Consider the following 15,362-nt stretch of genomic DNA (forward strand, 5'->3'; position numbering starts at 1 on the left):
AGTATAAGAACAAAAAGAATCTGAAGAGGTTGCTTTGTCACAAATCTACCCCAGAACAGAGGATGATGACCCACAATACTATTCCATGTGGTAAATGTAACCAGTGCAGTTTCATAAATATGAATTATTCATTTAAGCCCCCTAATGTTGGTAAAGAATTCTTTTTTATTACAGGCACTAATTGCAGGAGTGTAAATGTGATATATTTGGCTCAGTGCGATGCATGCACTGCGTTTTACATAGGTAAGACGAATAGGGAATTTAGACTATGGATAAGGGAACATTTATGTCATATCAGGACTGGACAGGAACACAATGCATTAGCTAGGCATTGTAAGGTGGCAGGTCCCATGCATAAATTTACATTTTGTGCAGTACAACATATTAACACTAGTATTAGAGGTGGGGATTTAGAGAATTTTACATTAGAAATAGAACTAAGATGGATAATACGCCTCAAAGCAGACTACCCACCCGGTCTAAATGACAAGATTAGTCTACAAACCATGTTAAAAAAACGAAGATTAAAGAAAGGCACAAAGAAATAATATATAATGAAAATATTCAGGTATAAGAAATTTACAATAGACAGATATTTAATACACATCTAATATATATGTTAAGGTCCATGATTTTTAAATAATTTATTTTGAATGCATTCCTTTGTGTAAAAATAAATATTATGAATTTTGGTTTTAAAGTTTTAAAGCATGGTTTTAAATACATGTTTTTGTTACACTTTTATTCTCCCTTTACATCAAGGTTCTTAACATTTGATTTGTTGATTGAAACATTGTTTAATGGATGTGAATGCGCAATTTAGGGGGTTAATTGGGTGTGCTATAAATGACTGTGAAGTTCTGTTTTAAATGCAGTCTGATGAGCTAACTGTACTAAATAAAGAACGTTCGTTTTATGTTACTTTGATAGTCTCGTATCATTTTTAACTAAGTTTTTTCGTTATTGGTCTTTGGAGATTTGTGAAGCCAACCTGTTTTCCTGTTACCGTATATGAGTTTGTGGACATATATATATGTATATATATATATATATATATATATATATATATATATAAAACTAGGCAAAGATAAAATGCACACATACACAAGTAGAAACTATGAAAAAAACACCAAATGCAGCTTCAGCATTTTATGCCTGTACATAGGGGATCGGGGGACACTCTGTTTTTTAGTGTATTGGAGTGCCCATTTTGGATGGGGGAGATAGTTTCAGGGAAAACTTAATGTGTTAGAATGCAGAATGATCATTAATTATAGGACACTTTACCTTAGGGGAATGAATTTAGATAGTAATATAACTTTGTAATGAAGTATTTGTATTTTGTACAAAGATTTTTCACTGAATTGTAATTGAAATGTATAATGCATGTATAATATCAGTATTATATGGCTACTATATTGCATGTAGATGTTTATTAAATACTAAAGTTGATTGATTGAGTAATTTTTAATTGGGGAAGGTGGAACCTTTTTTGTGTAAAAAAGGGAGCAGTCTGTGATAATAAAATTATTCCCAGAAGGCACTAAAAGTGTGCAATTTCTTATTGTGCTGAAGCTGCATTTGGTGTTTTTTTTTTCTTAGTTCTTTGGTTGGTGTTTATTTTTACGATTTGGTCTGTTGCTTTGGCCAATATGGAAGCTTCAGCGGTATCAGGGACTTCAAATGTAGTCCTTTTTGTGGATATTCTACAAGAAAGAGAACTAAAGCTATCTTCCAGAGATCCGTGGCTTCTTACTGCTGATAACGGTCAAACCGAGCGATTTAACCATTTGGAACGGTTACTGTTAAAAGAGGTGACTCTATTCTGTGATAGTAAATTTTTAGAGAAATATGTGTCTTTGAACATTACTACTAGAGATCTGCGTATTGATCGCTTACCTGCCGGGGAATTTATGGAGGAAGAGGTCGACTTGGCTGAATGGAGGCAAGCAGCCCTTAATTGTACTCTTAACTTGTCTCCGTATTTTGATTAAATGGAACTTTCTGTGGACAAGTTACGTAAGGATATTGTGGAATTACAGGGTGCCTTGATACATGAGGTGTCTGAGCGGAAATCTAAGGAGATTGTGAATGACATAAAAATTAAAGTGCAACAGGCAGAGCAGAATGTGTTGGAACAGAAGAAAAAAAGCTGAACCGAGACATCAGTGACTTTGACAATAACATGGTATATTCCTGGCAACAGCAAGGACGTCCGGGTCGGTCGAAGGTCATGAATGGTGTTTCAAGACCCAAGGAATGACCAGATTCAGCAGTATCATTGGGTGAGACTTTTTCCAGCAAAAAAGCATGTCATTTGAGGATATGCAGTTAAGGAGATATTTTAAACCTTGAAAAAAAACAGAGTGAACCTGATTTCATCTCCCAAACAAGGACAATCACACAATGTCAACAGCAAAAAAAAATAAAAAAACAGAGAGGTAGAACAAGAAATAATAGTGTATGCAAGCTCTGAGGAGTCTAGGGTATGTTCTACCATACTTACAATTAGGACTTGAGTGACTAACTTCTGAACAGTTACGAACTATTAATTTTCCTAATTCTTGTTTGTTTGAGAATATGGACTCTGTGGAGTCTTCCGTATGTTTTCCTACTTCAAATGTAACAATGGGGGGGGGGGGCAAAGTTTGGAACAGCTACAAATTGTTAACCTCTCTTATTTTTGTCTTTCTGAAAATGTTAAAGGGGGCAAAATTGTCCCAACCAGAATACCCTGTTTGGCAGATTTAATTTTGGATATAAAACGCGTTTGCAGTAAGTTAAATTTAAAAGTATTTTTTCAGAAAAAAAGCGATAATATTTTGATGGGTGAGAATGTTGATGATGCTTTGTTGAACTTAAGCATACATGAAACTGATTTATTTTGTGAAATTATGGGGGAGGGGGAATTAGATGTAGGGGAAATACAGATCTGTGAGCAGAATGGTTTCTTTACTAGATATGGTCGTTTAAGTATTCCAATGCTTGCCCATAAGAGTAATTTTATGCCACCAAAGAATTCGATTGTTATTAATATGTTTGAAAGCACATTATTTAAGAAAGTTGAACACGAGTTTTATGCCTTTCTGAAATCAGGGACAGAATATAATCTAACCAAGGATGAATGGTATGATTTACAACAGGCACATTCATTACTGAGTAGATATGTCTTTAAGAAGGCTGATAAAGGTGGAAACTGGGTTATTTTGGATAAGGCACAGTATGATAGAATGGTAAATGATTTGATCTATGAAAATGACAATTATACTAAGCTTGTTGATAACTCAGTTAAGCAAATTAATTTAGAATTATGTGAAATGTTGGAGAGAGGGGAAAGACTTGGTTTCTTGGGGAGTAAGGATGTGAAGATGTTGGTTAAGGAACCCCGAGATCCAAAATTTTATGCAATCCCCAAAATTCACAAAAAGCTATCCACCCCCCACCCCCCGGGTAGGCCCATAATAGCAGGAATAAGTTCTTTATGGAGAATGTGGGGAGAAAAAAATTGGACTTTCAGTTTAAAAGCTATTTTGCAAGGGTTCCTTCACATATTAAAAATACTAGAGATTTATGTGAAAGCCAAAAAATGTTAATTTGGCAAGAAAGCTATTTTTTGGCTACTGTTGATATGAGTGCTTTGTACACTAATATTGAGACCAGATGGGGTTTGAAAGCAGTGAGTAAGGTAATGGGGGAAGGACCTCGCACTTCATATCTATTGTCTTTGTTAGAGTTCTGCCTAACCCATAATTATTTTAGATGGGAAAAGAGATTTTTTTTTTTGCAAAAATGAGGGACAGCAATAGGGGCATCTTATGCCCCAACTTATGGGGCTTCTTATGCCCCAACTTATGCTGTTATTTATATGGGTGAATTTAAGAAGTCAATTCATGTATTGTAAAGAGTACTTTTTGATATGTGTATGTAGAGGTGAACAAAGTAAATTTTTGGATTTTTATGGAACACAATCATACTACTCATGGTTTGAAATTCGCTTACTATTTAAGCTCGAAACTATAACATTTTTGGATGTAGAATTGTACTTAGGTAGTGATTATGGGGTTCATTTTAAACTCTATAAGAAATCTACCTCTGTTAATAACTTTTTGCATGCAGATAGCATGCATGCACCCGATTTAATCAGGTCCCTACCCTATGGGGAATTTAGGAGAATTTATAATACTACATTGGATGTAAATTTGAAGGAGAGATATCTGAATGAGGTTCAGAATAGATTGGTTGTACATGGTATTCTGAACCCGTTTTATTGGAAGCTAGGAATCTGGTTTTGAGTGAGGGTAAGAGATCTAATAGAGTGGTATTAGGTGAATACCATAGGGATATGCGACAATGTAATAGGGAGAACAGAATATTTTTTGGTACCAAATTTTCTCTGTTTTCCAAGGTTTTGGAAAAATAGTGCATCTTGGTATATGGTATGTGATGATTTGATGATGGGACATTTATTTCCCAAACACATTGCCTTCTCATATGGTAGATATAATAATCTGAAAAAAATTGTCGAATAGTGATGGTATGGTAGTTTAACAGATACAGTAAGGACACACAATTTGTGGTAATTGTTTGGTGTGCTGCAGGGTCAAAATTTTAAGTGGATGGAAAATCAAAGGAAAGATTTAAAAAGCTATGGAGTTTTTTAGTTGTAACTCTTCAGGGGTTATGTATATAATTGGGTGTGGATATCAGAAGGTGAGGTTGTATATTGGACAAACAAAAAGGAAAGTGATGGTTCGAATTGTGCAGCACTTGGGGGATATTGGAAGACAAAGTGAAAATAGTCCTGTAGCCAACCACTTTATGTCTGCACATAAGGGATTGGGGGGGGCACACTGTTTTTGAGTGTATTGGTGCACCCCTTTTTGGATTGCGGAGATAGTTTCAGGGAAAAACTTAATGTGTTTGGATGCATAATGATCATTAATTATAGGACACTTTGCCCTAGGGGAATACATTTAGATAGTAATATAACTTTGTAACAAAGTAGTAGTATTTTGTACAAAGTTTTCATTGAATTGTAAATTGAAATGTATAATGTATGTATAATATCAGTATTATATAGTTAATATATTGCATGTAGATGTTTACTGAATACTAAAGCTGATTGATTGAATAATTGTTACCTTGGGGAAGGTGGAACCTTTTTTGGTTTTAAAAGGGAGCAGTCTATGGTAAAATTATTCCCAGAAGGCGATAAACCGAGGTACCAGAATAAAGTGTGCAATTTCTTATTGTGCTGAAGCTGCATTTGGTGTTTTTTCTTACTTTTTCAGTTGGTGTTTATTTGTACAAGTAAAAACTATACAAGGAGTCATTTCCAATTAGAAAATCAGTTGAGGAGTTCAACTTCATGGACCTGAACTTGAAAATTTAAATCTTGTCCATTTTCCAACGGGTCATGTAAGAGTAATTATATAAGACTAAACACACAGAGTTATTGTTATGCTTTCAGAATTATCTTAGTCATCAAAACATGTCTAGATGAAGTAAAGTACTCAATTTTCTCACTAAATCTAACTGTGAACTCTACTTTGTCTTGAAGGTTGGAAAGAGTAATAAAGTATTCTTTAATTAAAATTTGTGTTGTAAATTTGTAGCTAGAGGTTATTGCAAGCAATTGGTAAGAAATAAATTTGAGGAGATTAGTGTGGTTAGGAAGAATGCTAATGTTCTTTCCAAAGGAAATGTTAAAAAAGATTACAGGACTGCTATGCAAATTTCCAATAGTGTTGATTCAGCAGCTATAAAATGAATTATTAACAATAACTGGAAAATATTAAAAAGCAGTGGGAGATGGTCCTAGATTTGTGCATAAAAAATGGAAAAATTTTAAGAATTTTTTTCAAAATCGGTTGAATGTTAGAAGAATAAATGCAAGCAGTGGTATTATGCAAAAATGTTATGCATGTAATTTTTGTGATTTGATTTATGAAGGAGTCAAGGAAATTATTGTTAGCAATTTCAAAATTAATATCGACGACATTTATACGTGCAAATCCAAATATGTGGTTTATTTAATCATTTGTAGACCATGTGGGGCATTTTATGTAGGACGTACCAACAGCGAATTATGTAGAAGGATGTATGAGCACAAAAGGGCAGTAAAGATTGGCAATGAAAATAATGCCATGGGAAAGCACTACAAAATGGGAAATTGCCCTATTGACTTAGGAGCTATTACTGGTTATGAAACACTATTAAATGCAGAGGAAGAACTTGGGTGGCTGGAGTACTCATGGCAAGTCAGACTTAAGGCTTGCCACCCTCCAGGGGTAAATAGCCAAGAGGATTTTGTGGCTTATTTGAGAAGGAAGGAATTAAGGCATTAACCTTTGAAAGTCATGTGACAAGTTGGTTTAAGTATTTAAATTGATGGTATTCAATATGTAATTCAGTCTGATGAAGTCTCAGTGTTGGGAGACGAAAGTGCTTACTGGATTATCGTTCAATAAAGGAAGTTTGGTTTTATTACCGAGTTTTTTTTTATATTCTTTAATTATGTCATAAAGCTGAAAGAAACGATTATGAATGTAACTTATCACCTAGCTATTAAATGTGCTTGCAGAAAAATTTTGTATAAACCTTCACAGTAAGCAAAGAAATATATCAGAGTGACAAGGGGGAAGGGAGCATCCCTTCTATAACTATAGATGTGATAGCTGTTGACACAAGTAAAATTATAAAAACTTAAATTCCATGGGACAAGACAACTTGCCTGGTAGTTTCCTATAAGTTACCAAGGAAAACATAAGACCTTATGTATCATGTTAAACAAAATGCTATACTATGACCTGTGGTAAGAGGCTGTGGTGCTGTCATTTTTCAAGAAGGCTTAGGTCACACCAGACCCAAGCAGCTTAAGCTCAACCATCCTGGACTGTCTATGTAAAGTCATGGATTAATTGCAGTGGAATGTTACAGTGACAAGGGAAATTGTCAGGGGAATGAAGGAAAGGGCTGGTCAAGACACTGGCCCTATCTGGTATTTCCCGGCTCCCATGTCCGCAGAATGAATGCGCCAGTTGAATGTTGTTAGTGGAGCCATCAGGTAGAGTCCTGGAAGGAGTACAAAAAAGGAAAAAATGGAGAAGTGGGCCATAGATAACTAAATATGCTGACAACTGAGTAATGTTATTAATTCACTAAAACTGCAAACAGAATCCAAGATAATCTACAAGAAATATGGTACAGTAGCAATCATATCACTTTTAATGTCAGTAAATGTTTTGAGACTTGGCTAAAAGGCCTAAATTAAGATCATAAAATAAATGGTTGAATCATATAAAAGGTACCATGATTGAAGATCTTGAGATAGTGGTATGCAGCAATTTAAACTCTGACCAGAGCATATCTACCAAAGTCAGAATAAGCCTTCCATAGTGCATCTAATTCTAAAGGGCATATCTCATCAGTTTATGGATATCAGTATACTACTTTATATTACTTTGCTCTTACAGTACCATGTTGTGTAGCCTTTGAATAAGCTGATTGAAAGAACTTGAAGAGGTGTAGTAATGACTTTAAAAATCATAGGTTTGGAAAACTTGAAGTGCTCAGAAAAGTTTCAGCAGCTGTCATTGTACTGGTTCTTACAGGTTTCATTTGAAACTCTGTCCCTTGAATGTACCACTAGAGAAGATAACATCAGACTGGGGAACCTGATAATAAAACTACATGTACTTAATAAAAATATTACAGATGTGTTACACATTTCCTTCCAAAATTAAGGTATAAATGCCTCTCACTATCAGAAGAATTTCTTCATTGCACAACCAGGTGACCTGTGTTTGACTGGTGCAATGCAGGAAAAACAAAACAGTGGACGAGGACATCAAGCAGCCAACACCCACTTGCCTATCCTGGGGGGGGGGGGTTGCTTGTTCCATGGAGTTTTTGCCACTTATTGGTGACTGCGTGTATTGCCAGTGTGGAGAAGTGTTATTGGCTCTATCATGCAGGAACCTTCCTGAAGAAAACAAATGATGTGTGTAAGTTTGCTATCCTAACAGCTCCTCAATCAGGCAGCCGTATTGTGTCCTCAGGCAGCCTAGGGAAGGAAAAGTTAGGATAGCTCACAGCAATTACAGGGTCTGTATTATATATTCAAACTTTCTAAACTTTGAATCTCATATTTTTGACAACATATGATCAAAGATTAAAAGTTTGACTATATAATAAAAAAAACTTACCTTAATGGTGCAGGCAGGGGGGCAAGCCCCCTGCACCCCCACACCTCCCTACTTAAATATACCAACTCCGAGATTGCACTTCAGTGCAGAAAAGGGAAATTCTCCCATTCTGCACCGAATGGCGCCATTACGTTAACCTTCGAATGCTTGAAATTTTGATCATATGGTGTCGACCATATGCCATTCGAAATTTCGAGCGTTCGTGGTTCTAATAGGAACCCGAATTACAGCAGGTCTGCTCTCATCCAACTCTCACTGCTAGGGGAATGGATGGGCTAATACAGTTTCTTGAGAAGAAACCATAGGGCTCTCACCTGGCACAAGGATGGCTAGCTGCCGTTCCTGCAGAATAAATGATCCACCTGGTTGCAGGTATTTGAGTCATCAACAAGGGTCCTGTGGAGGAGAGGGAGAAGTCAGTCACTAAGATTCATTTAAAGCAATATTTGTATGTGTGTGAGAAGTAGGAAGTATTGACAGAGAGTAAAAAGGGTCAGGCTTCTTGAAGACCAATAGGTTTTAAGCTTGGCAGCTAAACCCAAGTTCATTACTGTCATTACTAATAGCAAATTTTAACTGACTAGTGGATTTAGTAAACCGGACAAGAGCGTAAAGTGGCAAAAGTAGAACTTTAAACAACAAAAATCACACAAGCCTGTACAAACCAGCAGCACACCAAGGGTGGAGAATACCAAGTCCTTTAATGCTGAAAAAACACAAAGTAGGTAAGCGCTTTTGTCTGACTCAATCCAGACTTTATCAAACCAAAAGTGCCTGCCATCAACCACATTTAAATACTACACTTAATTAACAACCCTTAAAATATAAAGAGACAGTAAAAAATATATAGAATGGTTAAGACAAAACATAAAAAAATAAAGTAATAAAATCGTACAATGTCAGAGCCCTTTCTATTAAAATGGGCATTAAGGAAACATGCTCATTCATGCCTGGGGGGTAGCTAGCATTGAGCCAATGTTGCCATTTCAACTCACTTTTGTCAATCTGGTTTGACCAGTTTCCCCCCAACATTCCTCAAAATTAATTCCAGAATACCAAACTTAAAACCAGATAAAGTGTGTCTAAAAAGGGCGTCATTTGTGTTGTGGGTGTTAATAGCATATAAATGTTCAGAAATTCTCTTCTTGTGTGACCTTTCATAGGTTCATACTAGGCTATCTGCCCTGGGGCAATTATAAGCCTAGCCCGATTCTGTATGGCTTACGCCACCCCTTGATTTGAGTATACTGTGCCCTTTTTAAGGTTTAGTTTACTGTGCCTCTGTCTAATAGTGACACGGGAGTAATCCCTGGGACAAACCTACGATCCCCCATCCACCTATCGAGATTCTTCTTGAAGAGATTCAGTGAGGTGCTCTGCCTCACATGAACTGGAATTCTATTCAGCCTCTGGGTTATGAACCTGTCCCTCCAGCAAGTTCTATTTATTTCTATGCTGAGGTTCAAGTCCCTCAAGCGTGTGGCTCTAAGGGATTTAGATTTACTGAGGTGGAGCATGTCCATTAATTCTGGATTTGACATAGCTTTGTATGTCAGGCATAGAAGTAGTCGGTATGCAACTGAGTAGAGCTGGAGTTTTTTTAACCGAGCAGCATATGGCATCTGTTTGAGACCCTTGATCCTCTTGGTGAGATACTTTTGGGGTCTTTCTAATTGCTGCAGGTGTCGGGTAAGGTACATCCCAAAGGGGCATTGTATTCTATGATGGGCCTGATGAGGGATGAATAAAGGCACGATTACCTCTCTTGATCTAGATGTGAAACCCTTCGTGATGAGGTGGGCTATGTAGAAGGTCTTTCTAATCACTTTGGCAATGTGGTTTTCAAAGGAGAGATTGCTATCAACTTGGGTCCCCAGGTCCCTAATAACTTTCTCTGTACTTAATGGGTTTCCGCCTGTGTGGTAATTTGTGGGCACATTGTTTTGCCAAAGGGTATGACTATACATTTTTGGCATTTAGCTTTAAACCATGGTGCTGGCACCAGTTATCTGTCTCTGTGAGACCTTTTTGAAGGATGTTTGTGTCAGCTGGAGAGTTGATTATGGCACCCAGTTTGCAGTAACTTGGTGAGCCATAGTCCTCTTGCCTGTACGGAAAAGTATATACCGAACAAGAGTGGTCCCAGGACAGAACTCTGTGGGATGCCACTAGTCTGACATGTCTCCAGCAACTCTCACTCTGTGGGTTCTGTCTTTGAGCCAGTTTGCGACCCATCTTGTGACATAGGGGTTTATATTTAAGCTGGATAGCTTATCTATGATGCAGTGGGGTATTGTGTCAAATGCCTTTGCAAGGTCCAGATAGGCTGTGTGGACTACCTTCCCTTCATCTATGGCTTTGATGACTGTTTCGAAGAAGTCATCCAGGTTCAAAAGGCAGGATCTACCCTTGACAAAGCCGAACTGGGTAGGATCTAGTGTCTGTAGGTCCCCAATGTCTTTGTTTATGAGCTCCATGATGATCCTCTCCATAGCCTTGCAGACTAAGCTAGTCAGGCTTATGGGGCGATAGTTTCCAGGGTCAGTAGAGGCTCCACCTTTGTGGAGTGGGACCACTGTTGCTGTATGCCATTCTGTGAGCACATATCCTGTAGTGAGGCTGAGATTGTATAGCTGTTTTATTTGAGGGATTAGTTCCTCTTGGATTTCATGTAGGACGCAACCTGGGACACCATCTGGTCCCATGGAAGCAGTGTTTTTTGCTTTGGAGAGGGCAGCCTTCACCTGAGCATCAGAGATATTTGGGAGACCGCCCTCTGCCGGGATAGATACTTGCTCTTTTGGGGGGGGGGGGAGTTAGCACTGAACCTGTCTGCCAGGATATTGGCGATGTCTGTGGGTTCAGTGTATTTTTTTTTCGTTTAGAATCAACTCAGAACAAGTCTGGGAGTTGCATCCCAGGTTTCTAACATAACTGAAAAAAGCCTTATGATTGTCTTTGGTGTCCTGTGCAATTTTTCTCTCAAAGCTGGCCTTGGAGGATTTTATGAGGGATTGTAATTTTTTGCTAGTACTGATCAGAGATGCCTTCCCTATTAGGGAACACAACACAAAACCAAACTAGTGAAAAAATAGAACGTGACAAAGGCGAGCAAATGAACCTAGAAACCTTCATCAGATCACAGAAAATGTAACATCACACACCCCTATCAATCAAATTCAATTAAAAAGTATGTGTATAATTACCAAGATTAACAAGTTTGATACAATAATGAAATAGAATAAAATAAAATAAATTAATCCAAAATGTATGTTGTTATTAATTATTATTATTGAGCGGTCCACCTCATGATTTAAACCATTCTTATCAAATAAACAGTCTAAAAAATATATATTTTTATATGTTTCTAGTTAATTTTTCAACTAATTTACTGAATCCCAAAGACCTTATTAAGAAATGGGTTAGTTAAGGTCACCATCCTAATGCATTCAGATAGTTACATGCTTTCTAAAAATTTAAAATAATTTTTTAAAAAAATGTGGTGTTTTAAAGATATACTTTTCACTACATATATATAAAAATATATATTTTTTAGACTGTTTATTTGATAAGAATGGTTTAAATCATGAGGTGGACCGGTCAATAATAATAATTAATAACAACATACATTTTGGATTAATTTATTTTATTTTATTCTATTTCATTATTGTATCAAACTTGTTAATCTTGGTAATTATACACATACTTTTTAATTGAATTTGATTGATTTGTATATATAGGGGTGTGTGATGTTACATTTTCTGTGATCTGATGAAGGTGGGGAGATTGCTCTCTAAATCATCCATATAATAAATCGTGTTTTTGAAGTTGCAGAATTTGTGTTTCTAGGTTCATTTGCTCGCCTTTGTCACGTTCTATTTTTTCCCTATTAGGGATTTTGCTGTATCATGTAGTAGCTTACTCCTTCTGTTGTACAGTTTATTTATGGCAGGGGTCCACCAGACTGGACACCTGCCTTTGGATGATTGGGTCTTGGTTTTGTTTGGGATAGCATGATCCATGCATTCCTGGAGATGTCTGTAGAATGCATTTATATAGGATTCTTCAGTTTGGGCCATAGTTTCCACTAGCCCTGGGGCCTTGAAGGATTCCACTTCGGTTTTGAGAAGTGAGAAGTTCGCTTTTGAGAAGTTTTTCACTGTGGTTTTCTGGGCTGGTGGTGGGGTAGGGATGTGGACATCCAGTGAAATTAGTTTATGGTCTGATCTTACCAATGAGGGATATACTTCTGGTGTGGAGCATAGAGTCCCCATGTTGGTAATGATCAGGTCTAGTATGTTGTCCCCTCTTGTGGGAGTGGTGACTAGTTGTTCCATAGCATTTGAGTTTATAATTTCCAGGAACCTTTGGACTAAGGTGCTGGGGCTTGAGTAGTGCTCCCAGTCAGTGTTTGGGTAGTTGAAGTCGCCCAATATAATGGTGTTCAGAGAGATCTTCATGTTCTCCAATGTTTTCAGGAAAGCCGAGTGGGATTCCTGACTTTGAGAGGGTGGTCTGTAGGATGCTATAAACTGAAAAGCAGTCTTGCCCACTGTTAGATGCACATGGATGGTCTCCGATACTTTGTGCAATGCCACTAACCTGGAGGTGTGGATATCCTTGATAAATATGGAAACTCCTCCTTTTGTGGTTCGGTCCGGGTTTGGGAAAAGCATGATATGAGGTATAGCCTGGTAGTGCCGGGGTGCTCTCTGGAGCCTTGAACCAGGTTTCTGTCACTGCACAGATATTGATGTTCTCCATACTGAGGAGAGCTTTGAGTGCGTGTATCTTGAGGTTAAGACTTCTGGCGTTTAGCAGCATTACCCTTAGTTTCTTGTTCCTTGTGCTGTCTATGGGGGTGGGTTTGACTTTTGAGCCTTGCCTAAAAGGCACTATGGGGTGGCAAGAGCCTTTGCCAATATCCGAAAGCCCAGTGGTGACAGGTGCAAGCCTTGTCGAGCATGTCATCCCAGGCTGACAGACACTGCATCCCCTTTGAATGACACCAAAATTTTAGCCAGTTGTTAAAATCGATCATTTTGTCTTTGTACTGTGGCATCATTCTAGGTGAGGGTAAGATGCTGCTCAAGGTCAGGGTCATACCAGCCTGGGCTACATGATCAGAGAGCTCCTCTATGTCTCTTTTCATGTAGTCCAGGGAGGTACATCTCAGGTCATTCACACCAGCATGTACAATGACCGAGTCATATTTGTATTTGCTGTGGAGTGACCTGAGTGCTTGCGTTATGTGGCGGATCCTAGCACCCGACAGGCAGCTCACCATGACCTTCTCTTTATTCAGCCTGGTGTCAGTGTGTCTGACAATAGAGTCACCTATTACAAGAGTATCAGGTATGTTATTCAGCCTTAAGGGCTGTGGCTGCACACTGACTTTGTGGGTTATGTGTTGTGCGTGTTTTGTTTTGAGGTAGCGTTTGCTTGGATGTCTGCTTTGGAGGTCTCTGTTGCTTAGGTAGATTTTTATTTAGAGCCTCCGAGTATGTTTTTGTGTATTTATATATTTGGTTCGCTGATGTGGTGGGGCTATGTGATACTGGAATTGTGTTGTGTGAGGTTACCTTGTCCTCCTGACTGGTTACACCAGTTTTGAGATGAGAGAGCTCAGCCTCCATTTTGGCTAAATAGTTGCATCTCTCACATATATTTGAACCTGTTTGGAGGAGGAGAGGGTTGTCCGTGTACATGAGACAGTTGTAACATTGCCTCAAAATTCCCAGATTCACCAGCTGGACTGGAGAGGAAACCATTGACTGACCTTTGGACATGCTAGAGTAATATAGGGAAACTGAATTTAAGATAGACCAATAGAGGACAGCGTAATCGTAGAGAGTATGAGTAAGTAGTGCTTATGGTTTAATAGTGCTAACTTGTAGGATTACTTAATTGGACCAGTGAAGGGCTTTAGATTGAGAATATGGTGTTTAAATTGAGAGATAGAGCAGTTCTAAGGGAAAAAGTGAAGAGCAGACTTTGTGGAGCCAGGAATAGTTTAAACCCATTAAGGCGCTTGCCGATGCTGCGAGAGAAATAAAAAAATGTAAAACAAAGAGTGTTTTAAGAGAGGAAGATGAAGGAGTTTTGGAATTGACCCAAAATGGACAATAAAACTACAGTTTCAAGTCAGTAACCACTCCCACAGGGGCAGGCAGGCTGTTCAATGTTTTTCACTGCCACTGATCAACAGAGAGACTTCCCTTTAGCCCAAGCAAAAAATGGCCTCACAGAAACTTACAAACAGTTCAAGAACAGCAAGCCTGTAACTGAACTTTTTTAAATCTCAGAAAAGTGGGAAAAAGCAAGATTTTTTTTTGTTTTTTTCAGAGATAGCAGAGGTTTACAAGTATCAACAAGTTATAACAGTGCAGTAAATGACCCCACACAAGAGTGCTAGGCCAAAGACAGATAAAATGCAAGTTTTGAGAAAAAAATGATTTTAAAAATAAGAGCAATCAGTCTTACCAACATAATATCCTTTACACCCAACACACACACTGAAATAGACCAGCCCTTTACTATTACAGTTACCCCCTACTAATCTCACTTTCTGCAAAGGCTCCCCAACCCACACCTCTGAAACATTCAACACATAGGCACAATATTTACACCTTCCACAAGGTCTCGTGCCTCTACGGTCACTCTTATTAGTAATAGGGTGTTCTAAAAGAAATTTGATGTTACTGCCCACTGTATGAGAAAACGTAGGTCCTTTACCTAAGGCACTCACTAACTCGTTGTTACATTCCAATATAATGCAATTCTTGGTCAAAATATTCTTCACCTTCTGTCCAAAGGACTCAAAGTGTGTGACCATAGAGTGTAAAAATGTGTTATTGTCCAAAGAATTGTGGGCCTTATTACCACCATCACCTTGGTGGCTCAAATTGGTCACGTTTTGCCCAAGCAGGGGAATGAATTTAGTATCCCATTGTTTATTCCTACACTAATTTGTTGAGCCCAATTCTCGGGGTAACACTCTAGCCGTAAACATTTGAACTAAGTTATCCAACTCCCTCTTCAAATTACTCAGTGTAGAACACATTCTTGCTCCTCTTATTTGCCCTCTAACAACATTTCTCTTCACATGATAGGGATGCTAACTGTTATAGATCAAAAAACTATTTGAATATGTAA

The sequence above is a fragment of the Protopterus annectens genome, chromosome 5.part1 (genome assembly GCF_019279795.1).
Source record: "Protopterus annectens isolate FY-2018-M chromosome 5.part1, PAN1.0, whole genome shotgun sequence".
Lineage (NCBI taxonomy): Eukaryota > Metazoa > Chordata > Ceratodontiformes > Protopteridae > Protopterus > Protopterus annectens.